General features: G+C 37.4%; 1 long non-coding RNA gene across 1 annotated transcript; it reads left to right on the top strand.

Annotated features, from left to right (window-relative positions):
* The first annotated feature begins 1645 nt into the window (after positions 1-1645).
* Positions 1646-5815, top strand: LOC125802169 (uncharacterized). Its single transcript, XR_007439142.1, has 3 exons — positions 1646-2221; positions 3749-3904; positions 4854-5815. It is a non-coding gene; the product is annotated as an uncharacterized LOC125802169 (long non-coding RNA).
* Positions 5816-26746: the final 20931 nt, after the last annotated feature.

Raw genomic sequence — 26746 nt, 5'->3', positions numbered from 1 at the left:
GAATAGCCATTAGATTATGCCTTTTTAACGTAAGTTGACCCTACTTTCCTCATCTATATACTAATCAAAAATAGTCTGCATGCTCTCCCAAACAAAGCAACACCAGAGTGTTCAATCAAATGTTAACAAGCAGAACAGCAGACCCCGCTCATACCCTCTCACCCCCTGTCCACATGTAGCATGCATTTTTAAATATCGCATGAATTTCTCTCTCTTCGTCTTCTTCCACACAACACACAAACATGATTTTAATGGCGAAACTGACTGTAAAACACTAGCGTAAGCAGGTCAACCTATCAGGGGAAGATAATGCCCCAGAAAGTTTGATATCAAGCAAGAACAACAGGTAATAAAGAAGCTTCTCTAGACATTAAACACATTTTTAAAAGAGAGCAAAGGAGATAAAACATTTTAAAAAGACTGAGAGAGAGTGAAAATGCTTCAATAATGTTATTAAACAAAACAAATTAACTGTTAATCTATGCTAGAATTAACATTTTTTAGTAAGAAGAACATATTCTGAACATTACATTCAATCTTACATTTTCTGGATGTTCTTAAAATGCTTTAATTTAATGTACTGGTAAAGTTTTCAGTGTTGCTGCAATGTTACTGAAATTTTACACTTTGAAAAATGTTACTTTACATGTTTTAATAATGTTAATATTCCTCTAGCTGGGAACCATATGCTAGAAATGTTCTAATTCTAATGTTGTGATGTAAACTTAATTATTATGTCACACATTTTTAGAATGTTCCTAAAACATTAATTTTTGTAATAATACAGGTGAACTGAAATCTTGCTTAATGTTTTACTAACATTTACTGTTAGCTGGAACATCCCTATGCTCAAATGTTCTGTCAATCATTCTGTTGAACCATAGCTTGTTTTTATTAGCTGCTTTACAATACATTTTCATTTATTATTACTTTTTTTTTTGTTTCTAGTTATTTCATTCAAGGCTCCCACAGCTTTTTTTTTTTCCATGTGTGCGTACAGTTTATGCTAAGCAATAATAGCCTAAACTACATACAGTGTTTTCCCAGACTAGCAGACCTCACTCATACTTCTGCACATTAGCATTAGCATGCCATCCATATGAGAGGTTAATATAAAGCATGGAAAACAGGTCATAAAGATTATAGTATTTTCCTTAAGAGAAAAAAAGGTATGAAAATGTTGCAAAAATGTAAAGCAGCTATTTATTTATAGCTTTTTAACATCGGTCAGCCATATGTTTCTCATCTATACACTACTTTTTCATCCCTTGAATCGGCAGACTGACGGATTACAAGTTTGAAGACACCTGTGATGCTAATTAGGGGACACAGCTCAGTTTGAAATGTTTCTATGGTCAAATAATTAAGTCTGTTGAACCACAATTTATTTCACAATTGATTGTCAGTACATTTTTATTTATTTATTACTTCTTTCAGTCTTTCAGTTTTGATTAATTTAATTGATGGCTCAATTCTGGGTTTATACAGTATATGCTAAGCAAAAATAGATACATACTACATACACTCCCAGACAAAGCAACACCAGAGTGTTCAATCAAATGTTAACAAGCAGACCGCGCTCATACCCTCGCACCCCCTCGCACGCATCCACTCTCTCTCTCTCTCTTTTTCTCTCTCTCACTGAAAAAAATGATTCTTTGTCTCAACAAGCCATACTTAAAAAAAATCAATAAATACTACTTAAAATATTTATGTTTTTGGATTTACTTAATATAATTGAGTATATGCTATTTAGAAATGTCATTATTCTCTGAACTTAGATTAATACATTGTGTGAACGAATATTTTTTTAGTTGTTTCAACTTCCAGTCAAATTTAAGTTCGTTCAACTTGAGGCTGCATTGATCCTTGTGAAACGTCATCGCCTCCGCCATATTAGTCAGGTCAAAACTAGTGTGTAAACATATTCACAAGTTTAATGTTTTCTTCCTGGATAAACAGCACAACATGATTTATTATCAACACCGTCGATTTATTTTTGTGTTCAGCGGCTTAGGAGCGTATTTTTCAGGTTATCTTACTTAAATTATGAGAAACTGACCTCACCAATATGGCGGCGACGGTGACCCGTTCAGCGGAGAATGCGCATGTCTGGACGCTTGAACGCGCCAAATCGAGATGAAGACGACGCAAGTCATCACCTCCATGGTTCCACTCTTTGCACTACTCGTGTCAGCGCCGGTATGAGAACTTTTACCAGGTAAGAGGAGTTCTGTTATCTCCTGGTGCGCTGCTTCGTGGAACTGTTCCTCTGTTATAGCTACAGTTAATTAACTTTATAAATAAAGGAAATAAAACTTTTACTAGTGCAGGAGCTATCTCTGTGTTTTATATAAACCATTAGTGTTGTACTCCAGTCCGGTCTCGAGACCATAGACGAGCGGCCACGGTCTCGTCTCGGACTCGACCTTGTTTGGAATCGGTCTTATATATATCTCTCTTTCAAATAATGTTACCGGGAGAGAACTAAAGCTAGCGACTTGCGCTAACAAACTAATGCTACTGGTGAGAACACTAAATCTAGCAACCAGCTAGCTAACCTTAGCGACTTGCTAGCTCTGTTTAGCGACTTGCGCTAACACACTAATGCTACTGGGGAGAACATTAAATCTAGCAACCAGCTAGCTAACTTTAGCGACTTGCTAGCTAACTTTAGCGACTTGCTAGCTAACTTTAGCGACTTGTGCTAACACACTAATGCTACTGGAAAGAGCACTAAATCTAGCAACCAGCTAGCTAACTTTAGCGACTTGCTAGCTAACTTTAGCGACTTGCGCTAACACACTAATGCTACTGGGGAGAACACTAAATCTAGCAGCCAGCTAGCTAACTTTAGCGACTTGCTAGCTAACTTTAGCGACGGGCTAGCTTAACACACTAATGCTACAGGAGAGTATCATTCCCAGTAGATAGTCTACATGATAAAACACCCTCTATATGTGCACTGTGTTTACGTTTTTGCAGCAAAGATTCACATATAGAGGATACCTAAGTAGCATGAATGTAATAATGATGTAATCAGATTTAAGGGGTGCATTATCTTGGAGGCTGACTGACTGTCTATTACCAAAAGTATTTCATGATTGGGTGTACAGTTATAAGAGTGCCTTGTAAGGTAGACTATCTGCTGGGAAATATTGGGAATATGTTTTTTACATAAATTACGTTTATTCAATTAATACATTTTGGCCCTATATTACTAAATCCTTATTGAGAAAGTAATAAAAACAATTCCACAGAGATCATAACTTTGACCCGCATATCATGTGTACTTCACAGTATATCTTGATATGGTTTATATAAAACACATCAGTAAAGGCTTTATTTATGTCTGAAATTTACTGTATTTTATGTTCTTTTGGCGCAATAACGCAGAGGAACAGTTCTGCAAAAAATATAAATTTGACTGTATGAGTGTGTGCTAATGGTAACACTTCCATAAGGGCCACTATATTAAGGGTTAATATTTTTATGTAATTTAATGGTTCATGCAGAGTTTACGAATCACTTATAAGCATAATCCCATATTTACAAGTACTGTTCATTAACTGTTAATTAATTGACTTAATGGTACATAACAATTGCTTGTTGTTTCTTATCCATTTATGAACCATTAAAAAACCCTATACAGTTACCCTTAATGTGAAATGTGAATATGCTAATATTACTTTTATTGACATAATTAAACAATCGAATTAATGATTTTTTTATTTGTCAATGTTTGTAGATAAAAGAAGAATTCAAAAGAATTACAACCATTGAGCTGGAAACAACATTCGTTGCAAATTTGGACAAGCACACAGTGAGGCTCCTGTCTTTGTTCTCTGCTAAAGGAGGTGCTGCTGGACGGAAGATGGGTCAACTTCTGGATCTTTTGAAGCAGGTATTATGGTGGTTGACATACTGTATATTATAGGATACTGACATGCTGCCAAACTTGCAGGTTGTACAGACATTAGATACCCTTTTAGAGCTAGTTCCTTTCATATACATACAAACTAAATTTCCAATTAAATTAATGATGGGATTACCAAACAGCAAAAGACTTAGTATTGCGTAAACAGTTTTAGGGTTTACATACATTAACTACAAAGGAAATTTGTATTGTCTCTCTGATCCTTAAATTTTCTATTGATAGTCACACTAAAAGCAAAATACATCTTGATTTCAGGGTTGCACTACCATGGTTTTAAAATGGTTTCAACATGGTGCAACAACTATGTACTGGTGCTTTTGTAAATCTACAAGGTGCCAGAATGTAACTGCGTTGGGTTTCAAGGTGTGGCATACTGCCCACCCCAATTGCAAATAAAAACTCCAAACCATATATTTAGTTGAAAGCAGTACAAAATCAACATTTCTGATTTTAAAATTGAGAAATCTTACGGTTTAAAATAAAATAAATGCTCAATTTAAGATTTTAATTTGTGTAATACTACTTAACAAAATAGTTTTTTTGGTTACAAGCCAGATATATGATTGGTGTAAAAAGAGTCCCAAGGTTTACCATTTTACATTGAAAAATGTTATTTTTGAATTGTTGCACTGCCCATGCTGTCTTTTACACAGTTACGACCCCCCCCCCCCCCCTCTATCTATAATTCTGCAAAAATCAGTCTCTTTTTTTTATTTTTTGTTATTCAATCATTGCCAATTAAACAAATATGGCCACTGACCACGTGCTAAAAGGGGCCCAACAACAATACTAGTTAGTGTAAATTGTAAATGTCGCTAGTTTAATTCCTCTTTCAGGCTTAATGTGTAAAACCCTTAATTTTGAAATGCAGAAATTCGTCCAAATGTAGCATTAAATATGCTTTTTTTTATTTTAGGGTGCTCCATCTGATGAAGTAAAAGAGGATCTTGCACAGCATACAATCAAAATTGTCACCAAAGGTGGTTCTACGGAGGATGACCCATTGGATGTTGGGATTGTGCTGGAAGGCAGAGAAGTACTGTCTGGGTTGTCCAGTGTAGCAAGGGCGTGTGCCTTGTTACTAGGTCTGATCTATGCTGTGAACCTTAGTTACCCCAAACAACTCAGGTACACGTTTGAATTTTGTCAAAAGATGCTGTTAGAACTGGACAGTGGGAAACTTTGACCAAAAGTGCACGCACTGAAGTCCAAGTTGCTGAGTTAAATGTGTGGATATCAGTGTCTCAAAAGAGGTATGTGCAAGTTGCTAAGCAGTAGGTCTCAGGGACTTTTGTTTTGTGTAAAGTGATGCTATTTTTGGCTAATGACATGTTGTCATGTTGTAATATTGAAACATTGTCTTGACTACAACTTTCAGTTTGTTTTATGCACTTTATAGGCTAACAGCAGTGAAAAAAAAACATTTTAAATGGATTTTCTTTAGTTTTGTGTAACTTGCTGCAATTTATGGTCACTGATGTTGTTGGCATATTCTAATGACAGTGTTGTCTTTGTAAGAAGTTGTCAGTTTATTGTTTGCACTGTAGTTTCCCCCCCCCCATACTTTTACTAGTCAGCCATCAATCATTAGGATTTTAAAACTCCTAAAATGTTTGGATTTTTCAGATGATTGACTGTTAAAGTTGACTGTTAAAACTGGCAAGCTTTTGTTCATTTAAAACTATACAGCAGGTCTCAAGGCCTCTTTAAGGAGTCTGTTTTGTTTTGCACTTAATCTGAATCTGTATGTTGGACTGAGAAACTGAGTTTTTGGTTTCAATTCTTAAATATTTTAGGAATTTAAAAATACTGTACCTCAACTTCATGCATTGTTAATGTATGAGTAAGAAATGTATTAATAAAAATAAATTCAAGTAATACATTTTGTATAAGTCAATTTGTACATTTATAATTTGTTAAGGTGAATATGTAAATTGAGCTTGATTTCATTGAGTTAGACTGACTTAATATTTAAAGGTGAATATGTAAATTAAACTTGATTTCATTGAGTTAGACTGACTTAATATTTAAAGGTGAATATGTAAATTGAGCTTGATTTCTTTGAGTTGGACTGACTTGATATTAAGTTGTATGAGTCTAATACAAATGAGTTGGTGTAACAAAATATTTTTAGTTGAACTTACTTAAAAATTCATCAAGTTGAATTTACTTAAAAAAATTGGTGCAAAACGTTGCCTTGATTTTTTTAAGTAAATCCAACACATGATTTTTTTCAGTGCTCTCTAAACACATGAGCTCACGCAATCCTCCCCGACGCGCATCCTCCCAGCAAACAACAATGGCGGCAGGATGTGGGAGACGAACATCTGATTTGTCACATTTGAAACACTAATGTTTAAACCAAAAGGAAGAGCACACAGTAATGTGTTCATTCATCTGCATAAATACCACCTGTCCCGGCACAGACAGCTCCTCCAGCGGAGAAAGTTTAGTGGCAGCCCACGCGCCAGCCAATCAACGCCGGCCCAGCTGTGGTTCCACGATCCTAATCGTTTTCAAGTGTCAGAAAGTGCTCAGAGTGGCGCTGGCGGTGCTGGAGAGAGAATACTTTCATTTCATGTCATCCGCCGGTGAGACGAAGAGGCGACACGCTAACACAAAGAAAAACAGGGCGTACAAGCGCGATTGACATCCAGCGGTAATTTATGCTGCCCCTTTATTTACGTGCACTCGGATCCCATATATTCCCCAAGCCCTGCTTGAAGGGTAATTTGGAGCATATCTGGCATCTCACAGACCTGCTTTGTCAAAGACAACGCAAAAAAAAAAGCAGAAAAAAAAACCCAGAAAGAAAGAAAAAGAAACGTCATTTGTCTCCGGCGTGTGCGATGAGTTATCAAATTCCATACTCCCATTGATCACAGTGACTCCTTTTATAATGTTATCATCGCTGGAACAGCTCTTTAATGCCACAGACCCTGTTTATTTGTTTGTTTGTTTCCCTCCGTCTCTTTCTGGCGCGGAGCCGGAAAATCGGTCTGTCACAATACCTACTTTAACTACGTTTCCAGGAGTGGAATATTGTCCTCATGCTAAGTAAGGTTCTAATCAAAGGCTGGAGTGTCTTTGGTGACAACGTGCCAAGCCGCGGGAGAGACATGATCATTTTGGCTGGCAGAAATGCGATAAAAAAGAAAGAGGCTCAGTCAGAAGGCTCTTTAACATCATTAGCTTAAATCCTTCGTACAGGGCAGAACGGACGGGTAAGAAGATTGACCACTTTTTTTTTTATACTGCTTTATACTTTATACGTTTATAGGACAGAATAGGACAACAGTTCTTTTCAGAAAACTGATGTCAAAACTGTTTATGTGTCTATGTTTTAGTTTTTTTCTCATTTTTTAAATTAGATTTTTTTTACATCACCAACTACAACTATACAGATAAAAAAAAATAATCCAACGTAGGAAAAAAACACTGTATTTTATAGACTATAATAAAGCTGGAATTATATTTTTATTTAAGCAAAAAAAATAAATAAAAATAAATAAATAAAAGGGGTGACTGTGAGAGATGACTGTGAGACAGCAATAATAACTTTATTTTTATTTATTTTAACATTATTTTGTGATAGTGCTTTATTTGTGTAAGTGACTTTTATTTTGACATGATATGTTTGTCTTGCTTGACTTTTATGTTGGTATGGTCTATTCATTTGTATGTTCATTGTTATTTGTGGCCTTTTTTTTGACAGGATCTATGTGACTTTTATTTTTTACATTGTATATTTGCTTGTATTTTTGACTTTTATTTTGATGTGGTCTTTATATTTGTTTTTGTAACCTATTCAAACTGTGTCAGTTTTATCCAGATGCTCTGTTCGTGTGGTAAATAGCTGCTCAGTCTGTATGTTTTCACTGCAGCTCTGCATCCATATAGAGGGATTTATACAGTAAAAAATTACTGTATTGCACAATGTTAAAGGTCAATAATTTGTATTATGAATAGTTTTTTATTGATCACAAAACTATGACTAACTATGTAGTAATAACTATGTAATAACTAATAATAACAATAACTAAGTATTCCCATATATTACCAGAACTATTTTTTTTATAAAGATTTTTTGCTGTCTTTATATCTGAAATATCCACATCCATGTTTATGCCTCAACCTTTTGTGCAATTCCACAATATGTGTTCTTCACATCATATAAATCATGGAGCCCTAATGAACAAGAACCCTTCAGTTGAAATACGTCTTATGACACCTATTACTGAAACTCCTCTACAGAATGTTCTACTGAACGAATCCCAGTTCATTGAACACAATGATAAATAAAAATCATGTTTTTTTTCTTACTTTTTCCATTTTAGGCCTTCCATCACAATCTATATATCTTCTAAATGTATCTCATGCAGGATTGTGTTATTTTTTCTCTATTACAGTGAAAAACAGATATCAACAGCATGTTGCCTTTGATGGAATTAAAGACGGAAAATTGTCAGTTGCGTATGTTTTTTTACGGAAGCATAATGTAAGTAATAGCCTTTCACTCTCCACCCGATTCCTCTTTCAAGAGAAGCTTTTAGAGGCAGAATTGCAGCCAATTCGTACGGCCACGCTGGAAATCATAGGGGAGATGCAAGAGGAAGAAAGGAACAATTAGAGATCATTTGAGGAAAGAAGCTTTCTATTGCTTTCAATCCAGGGGCTTTTGTCTTTTGTTGACCCCTCAAAGAGCAGGGGGAAAGAGCGGGAGGGCGCGTCTGAGATCCAGAAATGGAGACTGGCGTATCTGCCTCTTTCATCTAGTGCACAGGAGATAGAGGCCACAAACACCAGTGTCCGACTACCACTTTAATCAACTTTAATGCAACTAGCAGTCATCGCAGGCCCCGAGTCACCTACAAAGAGCTCAGCAGATGGAGGTCTGAGAGGGGCTTTCAGCTGGCCTTGTGGTCCGACATGGCATGGAGTGCCTGGGGCACAGGTTCAGGAGAAGACAAGGGCTGCAGGACATGGGGGCGTCACTCAGTCGAGCCGTCAGCAAAGACATGCTGGTCCTCTTTTTTTCCTCCTTTCTTCCCTCCCGTCTCTCGTCCCCTCGCCTTCTCCCTTTCTCCACAACAGTCTCGTCTATACAAGGGCCACGAGGCGCTTCTGATATGAAGTGTGGGTGATGGACCTTTGTTTAGTTCAAAGGTTTATACCTCTTTATTCCAGTCCCTTTGTGGATCCTCAGGCCTTGAAATATGTATCACTGTCCCCCTTTCATTCCCGCCATCTAAAGGGGGAGGGAAATCAAAGCTCAAAGTTTCTCCGAAAGTCAGTTTGAAACCCTGAGTCTACATAATGTCATCATCCGCTTACCTGCTACCAAGTGTGGAGACGCTCAAAGAGGCTTCGTTCTGAGTTTCTGCCCATTCTGCACAAAAAATCACCACGCTTTAGAGCAATCAGAACAATTTACTGAACAAATTATCACAAAACTCCATTCTATAGGACAGAAAGAGTAACTCCACTGACTTACTGGTTCTTCAATAGCTAATGAGTCCGTAAAACCAAGAGTTCTTCTCTGACTTCTTCTCCGCACTTTACTCTACTCTACTGCGCAGTCCACAGCCACCCAACACTGCAGCAAGTCCAAAGACCCGTCAGCATAGATGTGTGTGACATCCCAGGCCAAATCATCTGAGGAAGAGGAAGGAAATCAAAGCTCTGAGTTGCTCCAAGAGTCAGTTTGAAATCCTGAGCCCACATATCATCACCATCGGCCAGAGATTCCGAAGGGAGGGAAAAACAGGCATCACATTGCTGATAATACACTGACTTTCCAAAATGGGTCATGGGATAGCAGAATGTAGTAAATTGATCATGAAGTGTTACCTCAGGGGACGGCTTACCTCTTGAGAATGTCCTCACCTGTACAAGCTGTGAAGCCTTGCTGTGTGAGGTGACGTGAATTATTGAATATTGTGAGACAGAACAAGGCCTAATAAAGGGAACTTTACCTTAACCTTTAATCTCCATGGGACATAGGAAAAGTAAAGGGTGGGACATGATATAAGTTGCTGTTTAGAAAGTGTACAGTATCCACCTAAAGCATACAAAGTACCACACCTTAAATGCAATTCTAATTTCAGAAATCTGAATTACTGGGTTTGAACAAGGCTTGATAGTGGGGGGCAAATGGAAATCTTTGGGAATTTAAAATTCTTCTATCCACAGATTTAGGTGTGTACTGGGAATAGTACTTCATAGCAGACGTTTATATACCATTCACTGTGGTATATTCAGGTAGTCAGCTGACCTCATTCTTTCAGCACATACTGTTGCTGAACCTAAACCTGCAGACCAACTGCAGCATCAACCAACCAACCCCACATCATTTGCTTAGTTAACTCCAGGTGGTGACTTTTTTTTGGCCAGGCAGTGTATAAACTTTCACCCACAATATCTTGACATGATGCTAATTCCAGAGACCTGTTAGCATGTAGCATGGATGTTTGGTTTGCTACACGCCAGGCCGCTCCGCCTCAGCTGTCTGACTCATCCTCCAAATAGCCATGGCCCAGTGGTTCATGCATGGCTGTCTCTCTGGGAAAGGAGTCACCATGGGGCCGGGGCCTTCTCCATGCATGTGTGATCTGACAAACTCAGGGGAGGAGTAGATGGGATTAGGGAAAGGGGAGCTCCATTGCCTCCCCAATGAGACAGCTAATGAGGTCCCACAGTCATGACACCTCCAGCAGACCATGCACCTAGCATGCACGGTGCTCTACGTGCCAAACACTGATCTTACAGTAAGCCCACTAAAGCTGCTCTCGGCCATGAAAAGCTTCCCCATATAAACACCCGGGCTGTCACCAACAGCAGCTGCTGCTTAGGCTCCACAGAAAGGGCTGATTAGCCTGCCAATGGATCCTTCAGAAAGAGCGGGCTCCTCCAGCTCAGCTCCTCTAAAGATCCCCCAGCACTGATGTATAGCATTAGATCGGGACACCTACTGTTAGTCAATTAATTCAATGCCTGACACCAGCATGTCTCTTACACTGCATTGTGTCGGCAGGAGAAGAGTGTAAGCAAAGATTACAACCAGGCTTACTCCCAATTCTTCAAGAGACGAGTCGTACCAGCGAAAGACAAACTGACCAAACACGTAATTACTACAAAATTACAACTCCTAATTTTATGTTATTCGTAAATGGTGATTATAAGCTCCTGGTTTTAAGATAAGATAAGATAAGATAAATAAAATGTTATTTGGATATTTTAATCTCATATCACGGTATTGTTTGCTCTTAGAATGTTGGGGTTATACAGTATAATGGTATTATAATTATGTGGATTTTTGTTAACATTTATTTTCTTTTTATAAACAGGAAAAACAGGAAAATTAAGGAAACTGCATGTATTTTACACTAACTTGTGTTGTCAATTGAGTTGGCAGAAGAAGAGTTAAAGAGCAAATAGGAAAGATTACAACCAGGCTTATTCCCAATTCTTCAAGAGAAGAGTCGTACCAGTGACTCGTGTTAATTTTATGTTATTGTTTGCTCTCAGAATGTTGTGGTTATACAGTATAATGGTATTATATTTACGTGGATTTTTGCTAACATTTCTTATTTTTTTATAAACCTGAAAAACAGGAATGTAAAAGAAATAGCTTGTGTCTTACACTAAATTGTGTTGTTGATTATGTTGGCAGAAGAAGAGTTAAAGAGCAAATAGGAAAGATTAAAATCAGGCTTATTCATAATTCTAAGAGTCGTACCAGCGAAAGACAAACTGACCAAACATGTAATTACTACAAAACTGCAACTCTTCTTTTTTATGTTATTCGTAATTGGTGACTATATGCTCTTGAGATCTGTAAAAAAAAAAAAAAAAGATTTTAAATAATGTATGCATTATGTATTGTGGTTAAACCAATCAAATGTAACAGTAAAACAACATACATAAAAATGTCATTTGGATATTTTAATCTTATGTCCAGGTATTGTTTGCTCTCCGAATATTGGGGTTATACTGTATAATGGTATTATATTTATGTGGATTTTTGCTAACATTTCTTCTCTTTTTATAAACAGGAAAAAGAGGAAAATGAAGAAAACTGCTTGTATTGCACACTAAACTGCGCTGATTGCATGCAATTACTCCAAATTACCAGTCTATAATTTGTTAAGCACTTACCAAGACATGTTATAATTCTTTTTTTCTTAGTAAGAAAGAAACTTTAAATACTTTGATAATTTATTTTCATGTTACTTTTATTCTCAGTCAAATTTAATTAATTTCTTTTAAAACTTTTCAGCTATGATCTTTTGTGTTTTAGCCTTATGGTTTATTTCTATTTGACTTTATTTTTAAATAGAATATCACTGGTCTATATTATAACAAGCTCCTTTTCTTTGTTATTTTCATAATTGACATCACTGTACTATTGCATACCCTAAAACTTTTGTATTTCTATTATTATTATTATTATTATTATTATTATTATTATTATTATTATTATTATTATTATTATTATTATTATTATTATTTTAATTATACTGTATAATATACTGTTTTTCATTTTACAGTTTTTCTAAATGAGACCTTTCCAGGAATAATCATATATCAACCATGTTTTCCATTTGGGATAAGTCAGTTACTGTATGTTTTAGTAACTATTAATCATTTAATTATTTTATTTCTTTTCTATGTAAAAAAAAATAAATAAATGTGCTTTATTAAGCCATATTCCTTTTTTTTGTTATCGTTCCAATATTGTTATTAATGTCATTTTTGAAAAAGTATTTCATTTGTGGGAGTACTATATACCACCTTTTATCACCTAAAGCACAATGTGAAGCATTTTGAGGTGCATTTATTTATGAAAGGTACTATACAAATAGAGAGGCTGTTGCTTCTGATGTTAATGATGATGATAATGATGATGATGATAATGATGATGATGATGATGATGATCATGGTATTATTAGAAGTAGTAGTAGTAATAGTAGTTATTTTAATTTAGCAGTTCTCTCCACGTTTATGGCACCTGTTTCACTTTCATACTAACTTGAATTCATTTGTTGCCTGTTTGTTTGTATTTATGTTCCTTTTATTGTATTTTTTTATGTTGATTATATAATGATTATGTCAAACGTGGAGGTTAATCATTATGTTTTTCTTTGTGAAGTGTAAATATAATAGCCGTGATTATGTGTTTAATTTGTATCACATCTTTTTTAAACTCTAGGAGCATGAATTCAGTCTTTTGTCCCTGACCTACCGCACACAAAACAGCCACAGCAGCCTCCGCGCTTACAGTGTGAATACTGAAGAGCGCTAAGGTGTTAATAATATTATATAAAGGATTATAGCTATAGTAGTCATAAACAGGGTGATTTATGTGTTTAAGTTGCTTCTAAATCTCACACCTGACGGCTTTCCAGCTCAGCTCCCGCCTCCACCTCCACCGAGATATCAGTCATGCAAAAAAAAAAAAAAAAAAACGTGTGCAGAAAAAGCATGTGCAGAGGTGGGCGTAATTAAACAACTTATTTGGAAGAGAACAAACAACGCATTCGCTAATGATGTGTTTAATTGGTAATGCCAGTTAAGCACATCATTAAAGTCGATATCAGAGTGGGAAATGTACATTTCGCAGATCTCACATGCATGCTAGAATAAACACAGATGCATGACTGAACTTTCTCTCGATGCAACTGGGAAAACTAGCACTCAAGTAAATGAATTAATTCCAGCATGTGTGTGATTGACGATCAGCTTCAATGAAAACAGTGAAATATAACGTTGTTTCATTAATGTATTTATCACTTTTTCCTGGAGTCAGCCAAGATGATACTTCAGTTGTGTCCAAGCAACCTTAAATTCCGTTTCAGGTTAGAGTAGAATATGTTCTGAGCAAGTTCAATCCTCATACATATGCATCAATTACTGATGCAACCCTAATCAACAAGAATCAAACAATTTAAACAGACATTCCTGTCAAACTACCAGCATAATTCTAATAATATAAGAACCTACACCTAACCTTAACCTAGACATCAGCCCAAACCTAAACTTATCCTACACCTCAATTTAAATTTAACCTTATCATACACCTCAACCTAAACCCAATTAACCTGTACCTAAACCTTAACCTAAACTTATCCTACACCTCAAATTAAACCTACGCTTATCCTACACCTAAACCTAAGCTTATTCTATAGCTCAACCTTAACCTAAACTTACCCTACACCTCAACCTAAACTTATTCTACACCTTGACCTAAACCTTAACTTATTCTATACCTAAACCTAAGCTTATTCTATAGCTCAATATAAATCTAAACTTATCCTACACAACCTAAACCCAATTAAACTATACCTTAACCTAAACCTAACCTTAACTTAGACTTCAACCTAAACCTAAACTTAAAATACACCTACACCTAAACCTTTTCTAAACTTAAGCTTAACCTAAACCTAATTAACCTGTGCCTTAATCTAAACCTTAACTTGTCCTACACCTCGACCATAATCTCATTAACCTTTACCTCAACCTAAACCTAAACTTTTTCTACAACTCATCCTAAACCTAAACTTTTCCTACACCTCATCCTAAACCTAAACTTATTCTGCACCTCAACCTAAACCTAAACTTTTCCTTCACCTAAACCTAAACTTTTTCTACAACTCATCCTAAACCTAAACTTTTCCTTCACCTAAACCTAAACTTATTCTGCACCTCAACCTAAACCTAAACTTTTCCTTCACCTAAACCTAAACTTATCCTACAGCTCATCCTAAACCTAATTAACATGCACCTTAACCTAAATGTTAACTTATCCTACACCTTAACCTAAATTTAAACTTGCCCTACACCTAAACCTAATTAACTTGTTCCCTAATCTAAATCTTAACTTATCCTACACCTCAAATTAAACTTATTGTACACTTCAACCTCAACCTCATTCCCCCGTGGTGGGGCTCTCCCAACTTGTACTTGTAGAAGGAAATCTAACTTGTACTGGGCGTTCCAGTTAAAATCTCCTTAAATCCTAACTGTTCTTGTAAAGTGATGTTTCAATCACTAAAGTCAAAACTAAATGAATGGAAAAATATTCTGTAAAGATAAAATTCCTTGTCAGAAAGGGAACAGTGATGAGGAATGTGACTTGCATCAGGTTAAAGATATTATCTGGTCTCACATACAATATGGGTCAGTTTCCGAGACAGGGATTAAGCCTAGCCTTGGACTACACAACATTTTGAATAGAGATTTTCCACTAAAGTAAATTATATAATTCAAGACTAGGTTTAATCCCTGTGTCGGAAATTGGCCCCATAGTTGTGGGATAACTTGTGGAAGTGGTGGCTCAGTGGTTGGAGCAGGGTAACAGGGGTTACTAAAGACGGGGTTGAGAGCTTGATACCTGGGTTCAGGCTTTTAACCCTCACTGCTCCTCAGGTGGTGCAGCAATGGCTGCCAACAATTCTGGGCAAGAATGTTCACTAGTGTGTAGACCAAATTCTATTTGTGTCTTAAAAATGAATTCAGATATATTAAAATGTGCACAGATGTGCAAGTATTGGCAAAAGAAGAGTATTCTCTGGAACAGAGGAACAAACAATTAACCTATTGACATGATGCATTATGCCTGATGTGAAATATCAATAAAAACTTCCAGGAATGAGCTGAGGAATTGTGCTCTCAGAAATGATGGAGCTCCATCCAACACTTTAAGATATTTATTAAATAAGTTTGGGAGTTGATCATCCAAAATCCTGACCTCATTAACAGTGCTCTTGTCCATGGATATTAGAGGCAGTTACTACAACAAAAGCAGGATACACTCTGGAGAAAAAAGAGATTGAGCCCTTCCAGGAACCGAAGCCTAAAACTTTCAAAAGCCTCAAGCTTAATTTTACCTGAACACACATCACACATACACAGAGCAGGACAGAGCACAGAGCCGCACCTGAGTTATTCATTCCCGTCTTTGCGCCGTCACCATTAAACTATAATACAGATTCTGATGTAAGCATTGTATCTGGAACTGAAATGTGCACACTAAATCGGGATGAAAAAGCAGGAGTCAAACAGGCAAAACGAAAGACCGTAACTCGTTAGAGCCATCACGAGTGATGCAAGAGAAAATGCATGCGGAATCCCAAATCGGACTCTCGCCAAGCGCTTGGTAAGACCAGTTGTAGCTGTGAATTGGAATTGGTCTTCCCGGGAGCGGGCGAAAGGTGCGTTTTTGTTCTTGATTGCAGGCAAAAGCAACCTTAGGTACCCTTTAAAATTGGCCAGTACTCTCACCAGGGTCAAATAACAGATTAATAGGTTCAGTAATGAGCTCCCTGGAGTGTCCGCCGTACACCTCGCTGCCACCCAGCCGCCTTTATCCCTCCCCTTGATGGATGGTGGCAAGTATCATTCACACATCACAGAGAAAAATGACTCGGATGGCATTTGTGTGAAGGAGAAACATCCGCTATTGGACTGACATATTGCTCTCCTTTGTGTCGACGCCCGTCTTGGGACGTTTAACTGTCAGGGCTTCTCCTCTGCTCTGTCTCAGGTTATTGGAGCTCGATTGGAACAAACAAGCCAAATAATAAAAAGAAGCACACGAAATTTAGTGCCTGCTGCTTTAGCTCGGCGGAAATTCACCAGAATATACCGGTCGGCGCTCGGCAGTGCCGGCACTTTAAATCTGTACTGGTCTCCGAGTGCATATTCCGAGTGCAACCTACGCTGATTCGTTCTGACTAGGCCTACACACACAACACAAGCGCACAAATTGCCTCCGATGGAGCAATATTTGCAATCTTTATCTCTCTGCAAGCCGTACAAGGACACACACACACACACACACACTCACACCCGCCCGCCCACAAAACAGCCAAACAAACAGGAGACAAGTTCTTAAAGCGGGCGATGCTGTCTCGCGGTGTGTAACTGATGAAGATGTGTGGGTTAGTGGCGTGTTATCAGACGCGGCCGTGCCTGCTGCCGTCTGACATCTTTGTCCAATATCATTAACTGGCCGTCTCCGTGTCACGGCGCTCCGCAGGGGAGGACAGGCCGAGAGGGAAACGAACGAGAGACACGCCGAGCCCTGATTGCTTTATGCTATGCCATGCAGTGATGCTAATAACCTCTGTGTTCCTGCATTAATGCCCTCAGTCTCCACATTCTCCCGGTGCCAGCCAAGAGCCAAGCTCGCGGTCAGCAGCTCGTCGCCTCGTGGACTGAAATGCCCAGTGCAATGGCTTCAAACTCTCACAACTCTAGTCTTAATCTTTTAGCAGGTACACTTACTTATTTTATTTATTTACTGTAGATTTTAGCATGCATTATGAACTAACGAAACAAGGGTTGATCAACAAGGGTTGAACAAGTTAGTTGATCTTAAGACTGCACTGATAATGCAAATCCAAAGCACAAAATACATTCACTAACAAAAAAAAAAATGCAATTTGGACTGCTGATAAACATGGCATGCAGTTATGTTTCAGCCAGATACGTAAAAGATTACAGGTGTGGACACCCTAGTAGTGATATGTGCATGGTCACATGTGTTGTCCATCATGGATGGGCTTATTTCAGCAGGATAATGCTCACCCGCACACAGCTGATTTCAAAAACGAAGAAAGTGTAACTCTTCCTTGTCCTGTCTGATCACTGGATTTATCACCAATCCAGCATTTATAGGAGCAGTTGGAACACCAGCTTCAGCAACCCATGAGTGTAGAACAGGATCTACAGGCCCAGCTGTATTTTTCCATTTTTCCCAATAAACGTATACATTCCCTCTAATATTGTATTCACATATTAAGATTTATACCATTTTATCAATCAATAGCAATTACAAAAAAATATGTTTATCCCTCTTGCGGTATTCATTTTAAATTGTTTTGCATTCCCAGTCTAAAATGTCCAGATCATTATGGTTGCACACAATAAGTCATATAATATATAATTACCTGACATTTTGATAGATACTTTTAACAACTTTTGTCAACATTTTAACTCCTTTAGATGTGAATTATGTTGAGTTGATGGAAAGAATGATGTTTTCTGTCTGTATGTCTCTAATGCACACAAAAGAAGACGCTAATATTCTGTCATAAAATGAAAAAAATATTCTAAAAAATATTTATTGCATTGAAAGGCTGTTTTTCACAAACCATCCCTAAATATTATAAAAAAAAGTGTTCTAAATCACATACAATTAGTAAAGATGAGCTCTTCGTTTGCTTCGTAGGTTCTAATGCTGTTCTTTCAGTGCAGTGGGCAGTGCTTAAGCTATTGTTTCATTGTTCTAACGGACAACAGGTCTCATTTGGTGTTATGGGCAACATTAAGGAAATTACATAATGTATATTGTAATGGACACAGGGTTTGAATGGGTTTATCAGGTCTGTAGGCCTCATTGACCTTATTGAGCTTATACATTACAACATTATGTTTTATATCACTCTATCCTATGTCTGGAATCAGGCATGTTGCCAATAGGTTTGCATTATTCTCTCCACAGAGTCCTAATCTTTTGGCAGTACTTATTATTATTTATAGGGTTTGAACAAGCTGTGTGTTGGCAATGAGTTGGCTGAATGCCCCTCATTATTAGAATGGGTGTCCACAAATGGTTGGACATAGTTTCATGGTTTCCCAGACAGGGATTAGGTCTAGTTGTAGACTATTTAATGACCAATCGTCATTTAAAATCATGTGTAGTCCAATACTAGGCTAATTTTTTGTCTAAGAAAGTAAAACCCATAGTGTATGAGGTACTCAGTGAACTGATGATCATATCATTGGTGTATCCAGTGATCATCCTAACTAAAGACTAAGCTTTTGCACAGATATAAAAGTCATTATTGGAGTTTGCGGCAAAGTTCTGCTGCAGACGTGCTTGAATATAAATGCTTAAAAGCCATTCATCCCCTCTTGGACTTTTGGCACTTGAAACTACGTCCAATTCAGTATTAGCTTTGCCAGTCAAGCTCTGGAAGTTCTGAACATCCGCTTCTAATCCTCACCTCACCAGACGAGTAATGAAGAGATCAACTCGCGGCGCAAGATAAACATTTTAGCTCAATGCTAAGTCGCGGTTTCACAGCGAGGTGGTCTATAATACACCCGCCTTAGTATGCACGGCCCTGTTTGTATGGGGCAGAAGTGACAGAGGTGATTGGCTCTCGAGTCGCTCGGCTCATCCGAGCCGCAGGAGAGGTGCTTTAAGCCGAGCGAGATTTTACATTCATACATACTGACTATATCAGATCTTTCCCCGAATTAATGTGAGCCTGCCGAGGGTTCAGTGGAGCGCGAGGCTCGGAGCTGTTGATGGAAGACGGCACTAAATCCCCGCTATCTGCTTAGTGGCAGACGACGTATAGAAGTTTTGTTTTGCAGAGCCGTGTCTCTTTTTTTTTTTTTCGACAGGCATTCTAAATCAGTGCGAACACTTGGGTTACACAGGAATATTTTGGGGGGATTTTCCTTAAAGCTGAAAACAAAAACAACCCTTCAGACATGGTGAAGTATTGGCCTAGGATTCTTTTTTTTTCTCACAAACACCTCAATACCTTTGCGCTTCACATCTGGAGTTAGAGTTCGCAAGCTGAAAAACATAGTTTGTCTATGTCTTTGTCTTTCATCAACGCAATAAAACATTACTTTAAATGCTGTGTCTTGAACAAGACATTTAATTAACAATACAGTTTTTTATTTCAAGTTTTTTATTTTTTTTATTAGGACTCCCCTGCCTTCCAAAACTAGGAGTGTGAGGACAATCACATGCCTCTTCCAATAAATATGTAGTCAGCCATAATTGGAATTATTACTGTACAGACATTTTTCTTCAAGATGAAAATCATTTACACTAGGGGCCCTGTTGTACATTCCTATTTTTTTTTTATCGTACAAAAGTCTATTACGAAGCAGTCCACGAAGCTACTCCACTGAAGTACAGCGTTATATGGGTGAGTTTTAAGTTAAGTTTCTCCAGCACTATGGCTGGGTGCAGCGGCATTAGCGTTAGCTGCTAACCACTAAAGTTTCACTGTTCAGAGGCGTGTATGCATGCCCTGGGTTACTGGAACACTGATATCGGGTGGCATTTACATCCCGCAAGCACTGCGGTTAGCAGCTAATGCTAATGCTGCTGCACCCAGCCTTAGTGCTGGAGAAACTTCACTAAAAAAACTTACCTTTAGACAATATACTGCAAATCTTACTGTAAATTTACGGAAGCAATTTACTCACCCAACTTAATGGTTTTCAGGAGAGAAATCTGTGTAGATTTACATTCAGCAGTTGTTTGGCTTTGAAAGAAAATGTTTTTTTTTTTGTTGTTGTTTACTTAGCTGCTTCTTCCAGCTTCCTCCATTAGAAGGGGAACATGGCAACACCCTTGCTCACTAGGATGTAGGCATCCTTACTAGTGTCACTTAATGCATCTTATAATGAAAATAGACCAGAAAATAGATGTTAATTGATAGTGCACCTTATAGACCACTGTACCTTATAGTATGAAAAATACAGGATCAATACAATCTATCTATCTTCCTGTCTTTCCTTCATCCATCCATCCATCCGTTTATCCATCCATCCATCCATCCATCATTTAACTAACATAGATGACTCTGAGAGGAGCTGCACAATTATTGAAGCCAATTACCTTACTCCAAACCTTAATCAGCAACTAATTCAGAGTGTGACTTTCTGTAACTCTAAACTCTTCCAAAGTGAAAGTGATAATAAAATCATCACACATGGAACTGGAGCGCTTTTGAACTGCTCACACACTCCCTGTGTACTCCTCTCTCTGAGCCTAAACCACCTTTGACTTCATAAGCCACTGCATCGCTGTGGGGGAAATATCTCTCTGTGGCTTCATGCTCCTTTTATGTCAAGTGGGGCCACAACTTCTCTCTGTGTTTATGAATCTCTGTGTGTGTGTGTGTGTGTGTGTGTGTGTGAGTGACCAAGTAGCAGCCCCACACTAAGGTTGATATAAACATGCTTGTGTCCCCAGTGCGTGCCAGCGGGCCCCGGGGGCGAAGCTGCCCTTATATTCACTGGGTCGTTTGGCTAAAACTCTGCGGGTTAATGTCTCTGAAACCTAAAGAATCAAAGCAGCACCGCACGGGTGGCTCACTCCTATTACACACATTTGACCGACACGCATGTGTTTATGACCTCGTTTTTTTTTTATATGGAATGAATGTCAGTATTAGTTCACAGCATTTTTACATTATGATATCACAATTCTCTCTTTAATTATTATCAGAATGAGTAATCGAATGAGCTCCCCAGGCCTTAAAATGCTCTTTTTACAATTAAAAAAAAAATGCTTTATATGTTTAAGGGATACCAGAGAAAAAACACATTTAGTTTCATAAAGAACAATGTTTGTAGTAGAGAATATTGAAAAGTTTGATCTAAAAGTTTGAAAATAACATTTTAAAATAAGGGTACATGAATTAACAGTACTTAATTAACAGCCAGAAGCAAACAAACAAACAAACAAACAAAAAACATAGCTAACTAGCTATTAATTACCACTAGTTAAGATATTATTAAATATGACTAAAATGCAATTCTCAAGAATTGTAAATTCTATTAAATAAAAATTACTTAAGACATTAGTTAAGAAAAAAAAGTTTGTTAGATAGATAGATAGATAGATAGATACTTTATTTATCCCCAAGAAAATTTAGGCAATAACTAATAACTAATTTCAAAAATAATAACTAAACTAACTAACTAACTAACTAACTAACTAACTAACTAACTAACTAACTAATAACTAACTAACTAACTAACTAACTAACTAATAACTAATAACTAAATTTAGGCAATAACTAATAACTAATAACTAATTTCAGTTAATAACTAGTTATTTAGTAGTTATTAAGTAAGTAAGTGTTGTTAAGAAATGTGCCCCTATTTTAAAGTGTTAGCAAAGTTTTTTTTAAATCAATTTAAAGGTTCTTCTCACTGTTCTCTGTCTTTGTTAAAAAAAGACAACATTTCTTGATTTTCTTGAAATACTCCAAAATGACCTGAAACAAAAGCTTTTTACATTGACTTCCACTAAAAGTTTGGAACATTTTTTTATCTCTCCTGTAAAACTGCTGTTGCAGAGATAAGTTTGTCATTGGACAGCAACATTATGTACATTGTGTATGCCGTTTTTTTTTTTTTTGTCTAGGAGAAGTAAAAGAGTAGATATCAAATAATAATTTTCATTGCATATTCAAATATTAGCAAACATAACATAAGTTTTTTTTTTTTTTCAAAAAAGTTTTTTTTTATATTATTTATGTAAACCAGATATTAATGTAACACATTGAATGTAATGCAATTAATGTATGTAGTGTAAATGTAATACACCTATCTAATTACTATGTAATTATAATGTAATTATATATAAATCATAATTTTTTTAGTAGTATAAATGAAGCGCACTTTTCTGAAAGTCTATACTTCTACAGTTAATTCTTTAAACATGGCCATTATATCAGATTCCCAGTCTGAATATTACTGTGGCTCGGGCGGTGCGAGGCCGCGGCAGCAGTTAAATGGCCACCTCGTTAGCGGATCGGGGCCTGGAGGAGCGTCCTGGGCTTTGAAATCGCTGCACACTCGCCAAGCTCAGCCTCCTTTCTCCTCTCCACTCCTCCCTTGAAGTTTTTTTTTATCTCCCCTTTCTCCATCTGTGAAAAGAAAGTAGTATTGCTCTTTAAAAAAAAAGACAGAGAGAGAGAAAGAATGAAGGAAGGAGAAATCTAGGACTGCTTTTAATCTGGTGAATGAGTGCTGCGCCATGAAGCTCGGCCCGCGAGTGAGTGCCTGGCAGGCCCGGGCAGAGTATTAATATTTAAATTCCCATCCAGATAATCAATAGAGGGGGCACTTCTGTGTGCGGTTAGCCCGGTATAGCCGGCGATAATAGGGAGAAAACCTCCTGATTAAGACTCTTAGAGGCTCTCCACAATGTGTTGTGCTCTATACTTTAGCGCTGATTATAAGCTATTGAGGCAGAAAACCTGATCGAATATAACCCTCTTTGGAATTCCTTGTTCGCTGAATGGAGTGTCAAAAAGAGCATTCAGCGGCTCATGTAGCGAAATGGCAGCCTGTCCAAATTGTTTGCCGTTTCTCTCTCTCTTCTCTCTCTCTCTCTCTTTTTTTTTTGTTGCATATGGTGCGCCAGAGAAAATTTCAGGGCCCTTTATATGCTAACATAATGCTTTGATATGGAAGCCCCGGCCATATCGAGCGGCAATAGGGGAACTTATATCTCATTCTTCTTCTTTTTTTCAGTGTACAATAAAAAAAAAAAGAGAGGAAAAAAAAAAATCCCAGCTTAGTGCTTTTTGTCTTTTGAATGCTTTGAACTCTTTTTAGAGCCTAAAGGGCACTTTTTGTGCTTTAGACTGTGGTGTGCATTCACTGTAAAAGCACTCAATGACACAAGGAGACCACAAGCAAAACTGTGGTGAGTGCTGAGTGTCTTCGGTCGGACCACACATCTTAAGCATTTGCATAATTTAGGGATTAGAGACTGAAGAGAGAGAGAAAGAGAGAGAGAGAGAGAGAGAGAGTAAGAATTCGAAAAGAGAGAGAGAAAAAAAAGTAAGAAATCTGGGGTCATTAACAAAACGAGAAGGTGAAACCACGGCGCGTATACCTCGCCACGACCCGAAGGGTTAACCGGTGCAAGTTTCGGTCAAATTGCACCAACAAGCCCCTCGGAAAACAACGTCTTGGAATCCAGACTTTTGTGATGCGGGGGCTGGCCTCTTTTGTCCCTCTCCGTACTTAGCCGAGGCGTGGAGGCACGGTCGCGGACGACGGAGGAGAGGAGAAGAAAAGCACTATGGGCATGCAAGCGCAGGATCCGGGGATAATATCTCCTCCGTTTGAAGGGCCAGCAGAAAGAAAAGCAGAAGGAGCTGAAGAAGTGGCCGGGAGGGTGTTGAAAGGGAGCAAGTCCAAAGCTGAACTGCTCAGTTCATTTTCCAGCTCACTGGCCTTCGTAATCCATCTGGGCCAGCTGCTAACAAGATTGGGTCTGAAGTTTACCTCCACAATGACTTAATCAGATTTAGAGCCACAAAGATCAAAATAATGACCCGGCTTCGGAGCAAGTTCAGCCGGCCCTTGATTGCAATGTGTGGTCCTTGAGATTTATAAAGGAATTACTTATGGGTGATGGTGTCAAAAATGATATGAAATTGTGGTGAACCTTCTTTAACTGGAGGGAGAGGCCAACAGCAAAGCCAGGCGAGAGACGAGGCATGAGGAGCGTTCATTTCTCAACATTCAAACCAGTGATTTGATGCATCTGATGCATTTCTTTTGTTTTTTAAATGTAACATGGTTCAGGGCCTATGCAATATGTGTTACATAATAAAAACAATCTGAGTCTCTGAGGTTCTACTTTGTGGTCTATGAAATAAATGTATGCTTAGAACAAACAGACTAAAAAATAGCTTATAGAACAAATAGACTAAAAAATATCTTCTAGGCTAGAGCCATATTTGCACCTAACAATGCAATGTAACTGTGTCAAGTTTTATAAGTGTTCTCGAGTTTGTGTTATATGTATTTGCACTTTAAAGAAGGAAATTGCACTTTAATTTCATTGTTTTATACAGTGACAATAAAGACATACAATAAAGGACCTGCACTACACACCCAATACCTGCACTACTGTTACGCTGCACTGTCATACACACTTTAATTCCCCAAGAACTGGGAACTTTAAGAACTTTACCAGCCTTAAGCTAGATACAACATTTGCACTACTGTTATACGGGTTCTATTTATATTGTCACTTGATCTTAATCACCATTAATATTGCACTTTATCTTCTGTCTCACAAATGTCTATTGTGTTTTTGTTGTATTGTACATATAGTGTCTCCCACTCATTTAGATTATATTTTTATTTCTTTTTATTTCTATTTATATATCTATTTCACCCCCACCACTACTGCACCTTGTTCTGTCTCATGTATGTCTGTGTCCCTGCTGCTGTATTGTACACATAGTGTCTCCCCTTTTTCTTTATTATCCATTATCTGTACTTGCTGTAAAAGTGGGAAGGAGAGTAACGTAATTTCAATTCTATGTATGTCCTGTACATATGCAGCATTGACAATAAAACTACTTGACTTGACTTGACATTCATTCATTCTTTCATTCATAAATCTAGGAGAAGCTAGGAGAGCAAAGAATTTAACTCTATATTTTTAGTAAACATTTTTTTTAAGCATATTTTGTACAACAAGGTTCTATTTTAGGGGGTACCACTTTAAAATAAGACTACCTTTATAAAGGGTTTATAAAGGGTTTAGTTTATTAATGGTTACTAATTAGGTTGTAAATGCCATAAAAATCATTAATAATCAGTTATAACACATACATAGAAATGTACATAGACCTGTTGTTTGCCAAATAGTGAACCCACAGCCACATAACTAATTATTAATGATTTTAAAGGCATTTACAACCTAATTAGTAACCATTAATTAACTAATTGTAAACCATTTATTAACCCTTTATAAAGGTAGTCTTATTTTAAAGTGGTACCTTTTAGGGTATTTTAGGGTTTAATTAAATTTATGCTATAAATTACAAAAATGTAGTCCCACAAGATCAAAGAAATTTATGCTAAACGTGACATTAACAGTTATCCATTCGAGTAAATAATTAGTTTATGAATTATTTGAAAGCTAGTTTTGTCTGAGTCCCACAAGGTTCTGTCTTAGGGCCTGTGACATTAATGCTAAACAGATAACCATTCTTCCATACTCTAAATATGGATCTTGGATCTCTTGAATCTTTAGTTTCTTTTAAAATAATAAAAAAAACTCTGTAAGCAGAGAGAGTGCATGGGGCTTACAATAATTACCACACTCCAATCTCAACTTTCCAGAGACTCCGGATCTTCGGAGGGCTTTGAGGATTTTCACAGAAACAGCGAGACGGCTCAACCAGACTGCAGGAGAAAGAAGGTGGAGATTTTATGGCAGCACTAAGGCTAAACGTCTCAGATCAGGATACGTATGATTTGGGAGGTTTGGCTGTTTTGTTTTCTTATTCTCTCGCTCTCTTTTTTCTCTTTCTCCTTTTCTCTCTCTTTCTCAGCCCCCATCCCTGTCCTTAAAGGGAGTAACAGGATTATTGAGAGAGGCATAGAAACGTGATTGTCTCACAGCAGATGGTGCGCACTGCTTCACCTTTGAGAGAAGTTAATTAAGCCCGCCATATTGCGCCCATCCAGGGGAAAATGTTGATGAATATTGAGCAATCAAAACTCTGTTTCTCCTCTTTTTCAGGCCTTTTCTCCGACTTGGAGGAGGCTATTGAGGGAGCATTGTGTACAGAGTCCAACTAATTCAAGGTCAGCCGCCCCCCAGGTCCTTTCCCATGTCCTCAGCAGGTCCAGAAATGTCCTGTCCTGGTCACTCTGTGGTGTCCAGGAAATTAAAGCTTTCAGACACAACAACTGTCATGGAGCGTTAGAAGAGAGATTTATTCTGACAGTTCCTGAAACAAAAAACACAAAATAATATGTGCAAATGGTAAATTAAATACAAATATAAACGAATTTAAACTAATGCAGACATTTAAACTAAATGTGGACATATTTCACTTTAATAACCTTAAAAAAATAACTAAAACTTAAGGCAAATATTAAACAAAATGTCATTTTTCCCTCTTTAATCTAGGATTATTATTATAATTATTATTGTGTCATTAGTCGTCATGTAGAAACCACTATAAATTATTTAAACACATGCATGTTTTGCCACAAAGT

Source organism: Astyanax mexicanus, chromosome 5 (genome assembly GCF_023375975.1).
Source record: "Astyanax mexicanus isolate ESR-SI-001 chromosome 5, AstMex3_surface, whole genome shotgun sequence".
Taxonomy (NCBI): Eukaryota; Metazoa; Chordata; class Actinopteri; order Characiformes; family Acestrorhamphidae; genus Astyanax; species Astyanax mexicanus.
This window is presented reverse-complemented; position numbering and strand designations above follow the sequence as displayed.